This window comes from Nylanderia fulva, unplaced genomic scaffold, assembly GCF_048542155.1.
Source record: "Nylanderia fulva isolate GAGA-0341 unplaced genomic scaffold, ASM4854215v1 Scaffold6, whole genome shotgun sequence".
NCBI classification, from domain to species: Eukaryota; Metazoa; Arthropoda; class Insecta; order Hymenoptera; family Formicidae; genus Nylanderia; species Nylanderia fulva.
The window spans coordinates 6696417-6709821 of record NW_028190698.1 but is presented as its reverse complement, the minus strand read 5'-3'; the positions used below and the strand labels follow the sequence as shown (position 1 = coordinate 6709821).

The 13405-nt window shown below is 33.2% G+C and overlaps 1 protein-coding gene across 1 annotated transcript in view; it reads left to right on the top strand.

Moving 5' to 3' along the window:
• Nucleotides 1-9399: 9399 nt before the first annotated feature.
• mAChR-B (muscarinic acetylcholine receptor) overlaps nucleotides 9400-13405 on the top strand; it is a 35353-nt gene continuing 31347 nt past the window's right edge. The window contains exon 1 of the mRNA XM_029306579.2: nucleotides 9400-10259. The gene's annotated coding sequence lies outside the window, so the exon portion shown is untranslated. The remainder of the gene's footprint in view (nucleotides 10260-13405) is intronic.

Below are 13405 nucleotides of genomic sequence, written 5' to 3'. Positions count from 1 at the left end.
TTCCTTGTTCGGTTGAGGTGGTGGCTGCTAGTTAGTGACAATGTTGAGGTTTTAGGCACAACTTGCTGAGATTTGCATGTAATTGCTGTAGGCTACACGTCTTGTCTCTAGGCTGCGTTGAGGTTTACTTACGTTCTGTACACCTTGATATTGGAAGCCTAAGCGATATCCTACTTTGTATGGTCTTTGGTGTACTTGTAATTTATTTATAGAAACGATACGTGTAGAGAAAAGCACAGACACTAATTTTACAGATCAAATCAATAATTACGGAAATAATTATAAATACTGTAAATTTAATACTATCGTTTAAAAAGTTAATATTGCTTTTTTCATATCAAACAAAAAATATAATACAATATATAAACATTTCTTTCGTATATATTAAAAACTATTTTAAAGTAATATAATGCTTAAACATGTGTAAATTTGATATTGTGTAACTAAATGTATACAAACGTGTAATAATCATATTATTTGAAACATTTTTATTTAATATTTGAAAATTTATTTAAACAAAATTTTATAAATCTAAAAAAATTAAACTGTTTGAAATTGCGCAAAAAATTTTACTTATAATTCATATATTTAAGTCATCTTTATTTGATAACGCATGCATCATTTATTTTTCTGGATGAAAAGGTAATCCAGATAGTTCAAAATGAGGTGTCTTGTTAGACGGTTGTTTTATATATTTATAATAATTTCAATTTTTTTTTTAAATTGTGTTAAACTGTGAGAAAAGGCGACACAAACGCCTATGGACATTAAGAATTTCTCGCTTAATAACGAAGAAATAATTTACGGGATCCAACATCATAAGATCACATTATGGCGAATACTTTTATAAATATGACAATTTGTAACACGCATAAATTTCTAACAAATTCTCGACTCGTATTAACGGACTATCAGTAAATTTTAAGAATATGATATTTTTTGTAAGAATTATAAATTACGTAACACTGTTATACTGAAGAAGACCGCGTGCGGTTGAAACGTTTATATGGAAGGTTTTTGTAATTTTAATATATTGTGTATGAAATAAAATTTAATTAGATACATCTTAAATATTGCTCGATAAGTTGGCCTCTTTTGAATACATTTGTTGTAATCCAGATTACTTTGATAGTTCTCAGGTATCAAATAATTTACCGTTAAAGAAATTAAGAGATAAAATAAAATGATAATTATGTAAATGATTTAAGTCTGATTTATATGTATTTAAGACAAATTTGGCTACATTTGCCAAAAAAATGCAAAATGTAGCATTGGTTTGGTGAAAAATGCAAATTGTCATTTTAATTAATAAAACAAATCATTATAACACTGTATGTTTTAATATTTTAATTTCGAGAAAGTGTTTTAAAAAATCATTATAAAGTGCGCCAATCTTAATAAGAAATTCAGTAGAGCATTTAATTATAAATGATAGGGATATATATCACATTATAGGGGAACGCATAAATGGGAAGCGATATGTATATTAGGCTGACACGACGGACGACTTAAAGGAAGTTGCAGTCATGATTGGCCTGCATAATGAAGAAGCTCGAACACCATTATACTCGATGGCAAGCTTAAAGTTTCAGCACCTATCGGTTAGATACCTTGTGACAATCCTGAAACCTTGCATCGTTGAAAAGCAATCCCTGGGAAAGTTTGCCCGGTTTATCCCAGCCTTCTTCGTATAAAATTGCTGCGTGTGGATTTGCATGATTTTTTCCTTTTGTCATTGAGACTTCCTTTGAAATTCATTGTATCGATAATGCGTAAATGTGCATAATGTGTGAGCAACTGTTTTAATTGACTAGAGTGGAAAATATTTCTCTGTAATGTTTACAAAATTTGTTTAACAAATGTAATTCTTAGAATCTGAGCATGTAATTAAAAAATATTATTTTATCAAACACGATTATTTAAAAAATTATAAAATATTGTTTAAAGACATTTTTTAAATGGCTTGATATAATAATATAATTGAAAAAGAATTTCTTTATTAATATTCTTTAGAATTATATTACTCCAATTTCATATGTGTATAATATTTGTCGCACAAAAAATGTTTCATCAAATAGATAAAAAGTGTATTTAAAAAATGTCAAATTAGCTTTAAGTACTTCGAAGTAACGTTCGTAATAATCTTCCTGACAAATCGAATTATCAATTGATAATAAATTTCATCGTTCTCTTATCAAATGTCTCATGAAGCAAAATTGTGTATGAATATCAGCGGAAATAGTTTAAATTTTAAAGAGATAGGCATTCCGCGAATCATATATATTAATTATAAATACTGTAAATTTAATATTAACTATTGTTTAATTATCTTCTTACTCTTAAAAATTTATATAAAAATTGCATAGCAAGATATTTTTATTTTCTACTTAAGTTTAATCTATAGATTAAGACTAGATAATAACAGTTTTATATTGTATAATATATAATAATATTGCATTTTTGAATATGTACTATGGTTATTTTTTATCTGTTAATTTTTTTGCGATATTGTCTCGCAATTCCAAGATAAGATTCAACTTTAATTTTAAACTTAAATGCAGATAAAAAAAATTCAAGAAGTTTTCTGTAAATTCATGTTATTGAATTATAAAAAGATAAAAATATATAGTGCTTTTATTTTGCAATCTTTTTAAATGTTAACGTATTATCTATAAAATAATATATATATATATATATATATATATATATTATTTTATAGATAATACGTTAACATTTAAAAAAATTGCAAAATAAAGCACTATATATCTTTATCTTTTTATCTTTATACATATATATATATATATATATATATATATAATTATTTTTGCTATTTAAATCTATTGCTATATATACATTCATCCTGTTTTTTTCTCTAGCCTTTTTTTCAATATTTTCTATTTTTTGTGTAATAACTATTTCCGCAGAAATAATTAGATTAAAAATAGATTGAATTTTTTTAAAATCGAAAAATAAATAATAATATTTCCTGTATACTCTGCTTTTGCTTCTGTTACATACGATATACGCGCATGTTATTCGCGCATCAGAGAAATGCAAACATGTACCATGTAAATCAAATTACGCTCGCTTGATCGTTTTCGACTTTCAATCCAAAATTGCGTCATACTAACAATTGCATCGATACATAGTAATAATTCGTTTGTATAAAAAGCTACTTTTCAATCGAATTGAGATCTATAGATTGGTATTTTCTCATTATTTTGTATTTTGAACATATTTTACTTTATTGTATATAAATATATGCATGTATATGTTTGTTAAGATATATCATAAAAAATTATATATCAGAACAAAATTATGAACAAAATCAATAATATATTCTTATAATTATAATAATATTCAACAATATCTACGAAAGAGTAATAAGTGATAATAGCAATAATATGCAATAATATGTAATACAACCAATCTGTAGAAAAATGAAGAATAATAAAAATCAACTTTTTCCGGTTTATTTTGGAAATTCTACCATCATTTGCTTGATAATTATCTACTCAAAACTCAAGAGCGATGTTGGTATTCCCAAATTGATCACCTCGAGGATTGATCTGGGCATCGTTTCAAAATTCACTCACAATCGGCAATCACGATGAGAAAACTGATACCAAAAGACGTTATTGTGATTCTGTAGAATTGTAAGTCTTGTTAAAATTCACAATCCACTTGTGTCGTACTCGAATATCCGATTGGAAAAAATTACAATAAACTTTTCTAAAATTTTTTCTAAAAGTTGCCATACAGTCATTTATTGTGATTTGCATAATGCGTGACAAACCAATTTCTCATAAATATTTATCGTTGTTTTTCTTTTTAGGAATTTAACAAAAGAGATTATCTATTTTCCCGATATTAATTAATAAAACAAACTAAAGTTAAGCTATTAAAAATTCTTGTCTTCTGAAACTTTACCTATAGCGTTGTACCTGTCATGGCTTAAGCTTATACAACATTTTTTATTAAATAATAATCCGGCGCAGAGCAGGGCAAATTTATTGTTGCAGTTAAATCCATGTTTAGATTAATTTGCTTTTTTATAAAAATTACTATTTTACAATATTCATACAATCTATAAAGGCGCACAACAGATATAATAGCTGGAATTAACAACAAATTTGTTAACACACAATTTTTCATATTTTTCATATTTCGATCGTATATATAGTGCCATAGAAAGAAATATATAGAGTTTTCTTGGCGATTTCTTTTTAGGTGCATAATTTTTATTCAACATTTTAAGTGCTCCAATGCGCCGCGAAATTTTCGCCGAGTTCAAAATCTCTCGTAAAATGACCAATTAATTAACATTAATTTTCGATTCAAGTCGCTTGCGAAGATTCCTCGAGTTTTCTTCGAGATGCGAAATCAAATCAAGAGACGCGCAGATCTCGGGGTAAGATGGTCGAGAAGCCACCGCTGTACTTGGACGAAGAGGAAGCGACGAAATAAAAAGTCGAGCATTTAGCTCCGGACCGAGGCCTAATTTAGTCAGGCCAACGAAGGCGAGTTTTGCTCCGGGGGTCTTTGCAAATTGCTGCCTATACCGCCTGCTTGCTTGTTCCCGTAACATCGATGACGGAAGCACGGTGATTCGATTATAAGGCTGTTTGAAAGCTTCGTCCTATCTCTTCTCTAAATGTACCGATGTCGCTCGCGCACAATCATATATATAAATTTATAATATACGCGTGTATTTATATAAATTTATTGATATTTTAATATTGTCTACTGATCCAACGTTTTACTTTGCTACGCCATTTAATATCATTAAAAATATTTATCATTTTGAGAAGTTATTGTGGGAGTTTACGTGATATAATGACGTGTCGATTGTGATATAAATGTAATGGTCTCTCTGATCGATAAATCGCGAAAAACAATATATTCCATTTAGATTACTTTGACTCTGATTATTACGTTACAATTTCATATCAACTGTGATTGTGAGTCATATATTAAGTTAATCAATTGACATTCGCGATATTCGACGTGTAAAAATCAACACAAAAAATCTTGCAAATATTGATTAATAAAACGATCAAATCCGATTTAATAATGCCATTAGTATTTTATTCATAATGTAAAGTGAAGAACGAAATTTACCGTCCGGGACTGTTGAGTGCACATTTATGTGATATCATGTTATGGTTCCTTGAGTGCTTGGCTTTTTAGAGTACTAATTGAATTGTTTGTACAGTGTATAGTTTGTTATGAAAGGCATTTCCAATTTTGAACGTCATTGGAGAACTAGAAGGTGTCTTTTATAAAAAGAAATAAGATTGTTTACATTTTGTTGCTTATTTTAACTATAGCGCATCTCTCTATTTTATATATCATATACTAATATATAATGCACAATCTTTTAAGTCTCTATCATTAAAATTTTATTATCGATTTTTATTACGTATTACAATTTTCACCCTTTATAAAGGTTTACACATTTTTATCCTCGAATTGAACGCTTAAACAGTTAATAAATTATGCATTTTCCTCCAAATAGAATTTTCATTTGTTATTTATGCGCTCCTGGTCTTGAAAAGATGTTTACTAAAAATATTACGAGAAAGTAGAGAAAATCGAGTTGACCTAAAACTGCAGCTTTCAATGCATGTGTATGATTATATTTGATTTCTTTATAAAATGCATTTTTGTATCGAGGCGGATATGTTTCTGCAAAATCTAATTTACATTGGAAAGCATGATATCGAGATATATGTTATCGTTGATAAATTAAATTACAACGTATTTGCATGTCTAAAAATGTTCAATATTGTTTTAGCATCAAATTTAAATATATAAATAAAAGATGAATAGAGAGAGAGAGAGAGAGAGAGAGAGAGAGAGAGAGAAGAAAAGCCAATAAAAGAATCTTTTTCGTACGGAATCTCTTTAGATTTTCATTAAAAGAAATAGTGTTCTTCTTCTGCGCCGTCTACATTTTACCTGCTTATAAAATAATCGTGTCGCCAATTTAGCGCTGAATTTCGATGTTGATTTTAGCGAGTCACGTTTTTCACGAAAGTCACGTGAAGAATATTGGCAGTGTTGTAAGCGAAGTTAAGCTCGGCTGTGCGAGCGAGTACTTCCGTGTATCTTTATATATCAGTGCCCAGAGCTGCGGCAGGAGGGAGCGTTCTTTAGATGACCAGGGTGGTCTTTGTGTCTGCGCGGGTAAATATTAGCGGAGGATGATGAGAGCCTCTCTCTCCCCCTGTTCGTTCTTTCTTCCATTCTCCTTCTTTTCAACGACGCGTCGCAAACTTGCCCTCTTCGTCGCTCCGCCGGATTCGTTCATTCCGTCGCGACGTCATTCTGGAGACCGGAGGCTTTTACCTGTCCTTTTCAAACCGGACGGATCTCGCCGAAAATTCACTCTAATATTGCCTCCATTGAAGTATGCACTCACGACGGCGCCTTCTCATCCGCCTGATAGACACCGTCGGTTGGAAATTGCGTACTCGTTCTGAGAGTCGAGTCTAATGCTGGTTTAATGTAAATTTTTGCCGATAATTGAGTACTTGTGATCTTATAAATAAAATTGATAAGAAGAAAGCGAGAATAAAAAAATTTAAGCTATTTTAAACTATGAATAGTTGACATCTGTCAACTTGTGCCTGTAAAGTATTGATCCATGCACTGATTTTGTTGTGCAATTATTTTCCCAAAATCTTTTTGGGTATCAAAATATCCTTTCTATTAGCGAAAGCTCTCTGACATTAATAGCATTAAGGTTGTCTTTACCGTGTGTGTGCTGTTTTGCTCAATAAAGTGCATGAAACATGCCTAGCTTGTCTCAGGGGCACACCTGTCTCATGAATAGCGTTCAACATCGATGAAGATCGTGCGATTGAGTACTGTGGTCCAAAATTAACCCCAATGCACGGAAAGTACGGAATACAGTGCGGTGACGTCACAAACGACGTAGAACCTGGTTTTGTTAGTGTGGTTCCTCGTTTCAGATAGATCGAATAGCACATCCGCACCTTAATGCGCATACTAACACATATTGTTCATGCAGTCATTGCCATCCAAGGACAACTCGGTTTGACTCGGTAATGAACGTTTCGATAGACGGAATAATTTTCTGCAAAAAAAAAATATATATATATGCACATTGAATTGATCGATTATACATGTGAAAATATTTATTATCAGCACTCCTTTTTATATAAAGATTCTTATATATTGAGGTAATTATAAACTCATTTATTTCTCCTTTTGGCCATTTTTTTATTCGATTACGTTTTCCTTTAGACAATAGTGCATTTTGGAAAAGTTTGAGAAAGATTATATTATTAAAATTCGAAAAATATGTTTGTTTATATATATATATATATATATAAATGTTATATAGATAAATTCCAAGCAAACATCTGCTTAGATAACAAAGGCACAAATTTAGCGATAGTGCCTTGGCTTGCATTTGATCTCAATTAGTCTTTTGATGTTCATGACATCGCGATATTCCACTCATTACTTCGTGTAATGGGGTTAATTTTGGGGCTAAGGTCTGTCGCACATCCACGTCAAAGCGAAGGAAAGGACAGAAGCTTTGTGTGCAGTGACTGCTGTCAGGTACGATTGCTGCGACTGCACTAGATACGTGAAACGCATTTTCCAAAGCCGTTCATCAGCTAAATCAATACACAGTTAATCGAATGGAATTTTTGTGTTTAGAAAATACCTGTCCAGTACACAGTCAATTGCATAATTTCGAGTAATAGTTGATAAAAATTAGAATACAATAGCAATTGTTTAAGTACTTAGACCTAGAATATTATTATTTCACGGTTTTTATTACTCCATTAAGAGATTATTATAAAATTTTTTTACATCTATTATTTTCTCGGTCAATGCAAAAATTGATCATGTAACATTATTTACAATAATGCACAATTATGTTAAATCGATGTCGATAGTACGAGTGCGCAAACATTAATTTCGGAGAATGCTGCAATTAGATAAGGAGAAATTCTGATTGATCTATTTTAATGATAGTTCGCAGACTTATCTAATCGCTAGTTCGTTCTCGTTGTTCTTCCGCTCTGTATTCATGAAGTTGGTCGGTTGCCGCTCATCTGTAACAGAAGTTCCCCAGTGCAAACTTGCCTTTGACAAACTATGAAGTGTCAACGGATTAGCGAGCAGCCGATACGCCGCATAATTCAAAAGAGAAGACGCAGCTGCGAGGAATATAAGTTTGCGCGGCAAACATGTAAGGCTATTTGCGGTTATTACACCCCGCTTTTAATAAAAAAAAACTTGTGTTATAACTTGACACTTGAACAACAAAACTTGCGAGTCGCTGTTGCAAATAGTTGTCAGCTGATTCGCCCAATTTCGTACTGCAATGAAAAATATTCTTACGTAGTTTCATCTACGTCCCCTGCAACAAAGTTATTATTAGCGAAGAAAGACGTGTGCGATCTCAAGTTTAAAGCGAAACTCGTCTCGAAGAGATATAAATATATTATAAAATTAACCTTTGTTCTTTTTTTGTTCGAGGGATATAACGCTTTTTTGACTCTTAAAATGTCTTTCTATTTTATTTCACATCATTATCTGATATCTAAATAAAACAGGAGACATTTCACAACACGTGTGCACGTATAAATCAAAGATATCAAAATATTCGGTACAGAAATGTGTCATAGCAAATAATTAATATAATCAATATGTATTCTTTTTTGTTTTATACATATACTATATGAAACCACAAGCTTTACAAAAGTTTTGAATATTAAAATCGGCTTATAAATAATTTTAATTTGATATATCTATACTTTACATTCTTTTTTCTCAATTGATTATATGTCATTATCTTTGGAAGAAAAAAAATGAAATATAATTGAACTTTGCATCACAGTACGAAACTATAACTGCAATGTTTGAAGTAGAATATACCTGCATAATTGAAAATCGACGTTAATAATCCCGGATAATCACAGGGATTAATATATCACACAGAGATTAAAATTGGAAAATAATATAATAAATTTGGCGCGAGATAATGAACAACGTGGATTTGTAGGATCATCTCTTTTCGCCATAGATAGATATACCTCTTTTTGTGACAATCAGCATGCACAAATAAATATACGCGTTCCGCGGCGCATTGCGACGATTAAATTCCTCCGAAATTACAACAGAGACTTAAAATCTTCCATTCGCGATCTATCACGCGGATCCGTCGCGATCGAGCAGCCCGCCGTTAATCGGGGTACTTTAGCGGCGCCGCGACTCGCCGATGATTATGATGATAGGAAAGTAGGTGAATTGATAATGACTCCATGAGAAACGATTCATCCCCCTGCACGAAGAGCGTTCCTGCGCACGCGTGTGTCGGAACGGGGTTGACGACGGTGCACGGCGTCGCGACGCTCGCCGGCGCTCACTTGAATCCTCGCCGCGTGTTTGTCGGGCGATTCGCCTTGAAAGATCCGAGTGGTCCGAGAACGACGGCGGCCGGGGAGCCTACATCTGGACCGGAAGTCTCTCGCGAGACCGAGGCACGGACACATCGATCGTGAAATTAATCGTGCTTCGTATATAAAATACCGCATCACGTGTCAGTCGCGAGATACACGCACGTGACCTGTCAATACTCTTTCCTGTCAAATCGCGATCGTGTCCCCCGGGGGTGTTCTCGAGTACATAATGCGGAGTGCGAAGGAAAGCGGCAGCAGAATCAGTCGTATAGGGACATCGCGCGCGAAAATGTCCCGGTGGATCGTCAAGTGTCCGAAGTGATCTAACTCAACAAGGTCAGTCCCTCTCGGGGATTCTGACGGATTTCCTGTCGGAGAGCAACGTCGAGCGACTTATCGTCAAGGACGATCGAATCGATTTGAAGTGGCGATTCCGCGACAGCGATCGAGGGACGATTATTCAACGTATATCGTATATAGATGCGGAGTCGCTCGAGAACGCTCGAGGATAAGGTAGCAAAGGTTCCCGCGGGATCCTTCTTAAAATCCTCGTGAACGACGCATCGAGTGCCGATCGACGATCCGTCGAACAATCGATGCACCAATGCCGCGAAACGATCCACGACGGCCGTCGGTCGTCGAGCTGCCAGGTGACAGTCGTCGCGTGCCGATCGGAGAACTTGGCGCCGACGCGTGCACGGAAGATGGAAGTAAGATCTCGCGTTCGTGCGTCCGCGTGGAGTACTAAGGGCTGAAGTTTCGGAGTTCCGGTGGCCTACTTCGGCTCTGTCCTCCAGACGGAGGGCGCGCGAGGTGAGGCTATCACTTGGTTACTTGTTGCCGTGCGTTCCAGCCGGATATCTGATTGGTCGATCGCACGAAGAGGCGAATTTCGTCTGCACGTCAATGTCTTATCCTAACTGCACACATATCCCGAAGACGTTCAGAGAACATCCTGAGGATGTTCGAATGTCCTCTCGATATCCTCGGAATATCCTCTGAATATCTTTCCTCTGAATGTCTTATGTTGTGCTATATAGTCTAAGAGAGAATGAGAATTTTAGCCTATTATATCCTCTTTAATATTTATCCTTTCTTTTTCTCTCTGTTTCTCTCTTCAATTATCTGTTGAATTATATAATATTATTCTGAATCTTATGGTATATCATTTTCACGCATTTTACTTAATTTTGATTAGATACGTATTTATATGTCATGCAATAGTAAAGGTAAAGTAGAAGTTGTAAATTACATTTTCAACAATTATTCGAAATGCTTACAACACGAGCTAACCGAGTTAGAGAAACACATAATATTTAATCGACAGTTTAATAAGTGCCTCATGTTCAACCGATGTTATTCGCAATTGAGTTTCCAGTTCGTCGCCACATTTTGTAGTTCACCATGTTGTTCCGCTTCATATTTTGTTCGTACCGCATGTCATGTCATAAAAAAATATAAATTAACTATTGATATAATATGTCAGTCATACTTTAATAGAGTTCATCTTACAAATATGCAAGCAACAAATAAATTTATGCACACTTGAGAGAATATTTTAGGCATTTCAAACATCATTGACATTTTTATTAAAATATTTCATTCCGGTTTTTATGTGTCTTTTTTTATTTTTCAAAATATTTTAGTAATATATCTTAAATTTAAGAAAATAAATTTAAAAAAACCTAATCATTATGTTGATCTTTTTACGTCACTTATTTAAGGAAAATTTAAATTATTTTATGAACAATGAAAATAATTAGTATTGCTAAAATTGCACGTAGCTTATTGTGTGTGTGTGCACCTACATATATTTCAATTCTCTATTTTAATTAAAATCTTTTTCGTATCGTCTATTACCTACTGAATGTTTATTATACTTGTCCAATCTGTTCAATGGCAACGTGAGATGAAACTGATATAGTCGCATCTAACGCTAAATGTGTGATGAAGGTGCGACGGACCATAAGTTTTAAACCATCTGCAAGAGTTGCAGTCTCACACGATCTCATAGTAACCCTCGATGTAAACGAACTCTAGATCGCTTTATTCTGCTCGGCCAGGCGGCATCGAGGTCGTGAGTGACAGGCCGAGCGGGTTTCGAACGGAAAAATAGAGAATCTCTGGCAAAATATGGCTGTCGCGATTGTCCTGTGAAGAGACATTATCGGATCTTTTTTTTCTATTTTTTTTTTTGTTGTTCAGTGCGACGTCAGATGACCATGACCTACGATCGACAGTGAAATGCGATGATAATCGGCGTGTCGCCCATTATCATTTATGCGAAATCATTTCAAGAACGACGAAGACTGATTTGCATGTTTGATCGTAGCTTAATTTTGCTTCTCATTAACATTTTTATAGTCGACATCAGAGTTGACTTGTTTTTTTTTCATAGTTTCACGGATTTATTGTATAGAAGTGATAATGGCAGCGAGAATCGAGATATTAATTTGATACTCCCAGTTTTGCAAATAATTATGTATTAATAGATTCGACGTTTAACAATATATAATTTTATGATATTATATTCGTAAATAATAAATAGGTACGCATATACATATTGCGTTAGACGATATTCTTCTTCATCTCTCTCAAGTATTGTATTCTTCGCTATATTTAATCAACAACTGTCAATAAACGAAAGGTACATGTATGAGGGTTTATCGAAGAGTGATTGCGTCTGTCGAAGGATTCTTGTTAGCGTGTCCTTTGCTCGCCTTTGGTAGGGCGATCGATAAATATCGATTAGCTTATACTTTGTAGATACATAAACCTACACCTATATTTTCTTGTCACGGCCATTTCGCACGACGAGTGCTCATGATTCGAGAGAAGCAACTTTTCCGATAATTTAATAGGATTATGAATAAAATCAATGACATTGCACTCGGCAGCATCTATTAAAAACTGGAATATTTTATGGTATAAAGAAATATTATTTTATATTTCCTTTTATTTTTTAATCTCTAATTTTGTTCAGCTATATTATTAAAAACAGATGCTTAAGATAATGTTAATCTAACTTTCAATGGAATTATGAATAATTTTCAATTAGATAATAATCTAATTTGTTTTTATTATCTTAAATCTTTTTTTAATTTTTTGTGACAAAGATGTCTTGTCCTACAATCATTTAATTACGTTTGATGGTAAGTTGCTATGCAGCTCCATTGCAAGAATCGGAGTACAATGTTCAATATTTTATTCATGATGCGTATACGTGTCACGAAATATATTAAGAACAAAAAGTTTGTATCTCTAGAAATATTCGCGCACACACTGCGGTGCATAGGTGATTTGATAAAATCCGTTTCCGAACTGTTTCATTGACCATTCTACATTTCAAATATTCGAACGCGAATATTCAAACATTTATGATGCTAAAAGTTTTTATCTAATGTATATGGTGTAGCAACACATGATTTTTTTATAACAGCATGATTTTTCATGTACATATGTACGTAAGTATGTAGCTCTAGTTAAAATTTAAAACCTCGATGTACTTAGATAAAACATCAATATGACATCATATCAAATTACAGTCAAATTATGTTATATTTTATCCAAGAACAATTTTATAACGGTACGTTTATTAAACGAGTTTCACGAATCTTGTAATAATGATTCTATGATAAGAGGACTTTGCCTGCAAGTTAACTGTAATTAGGCTGTGTCTTAATGAAGAAATCGAATTTTACTCATAAAATTATCAGACTATCTAATAGTGAAAATTTCAATCTCTTGAAAGCTATAGTAATCTATTGTATTAAGTTTTCATTAATCGAAATTTCTGCTAAAATCAGCAAATAAAACAGCTGAAGCAATTTTCGAATATTTTATATGTTTATTATGAAATGCCAACGCGTTTATCGCACAAATTATACATACGGCATTCTCATTCTCATCCTCGAGCACCGCGTGAAAATGAAAATATGACGAGTACCGCACGGGACTCG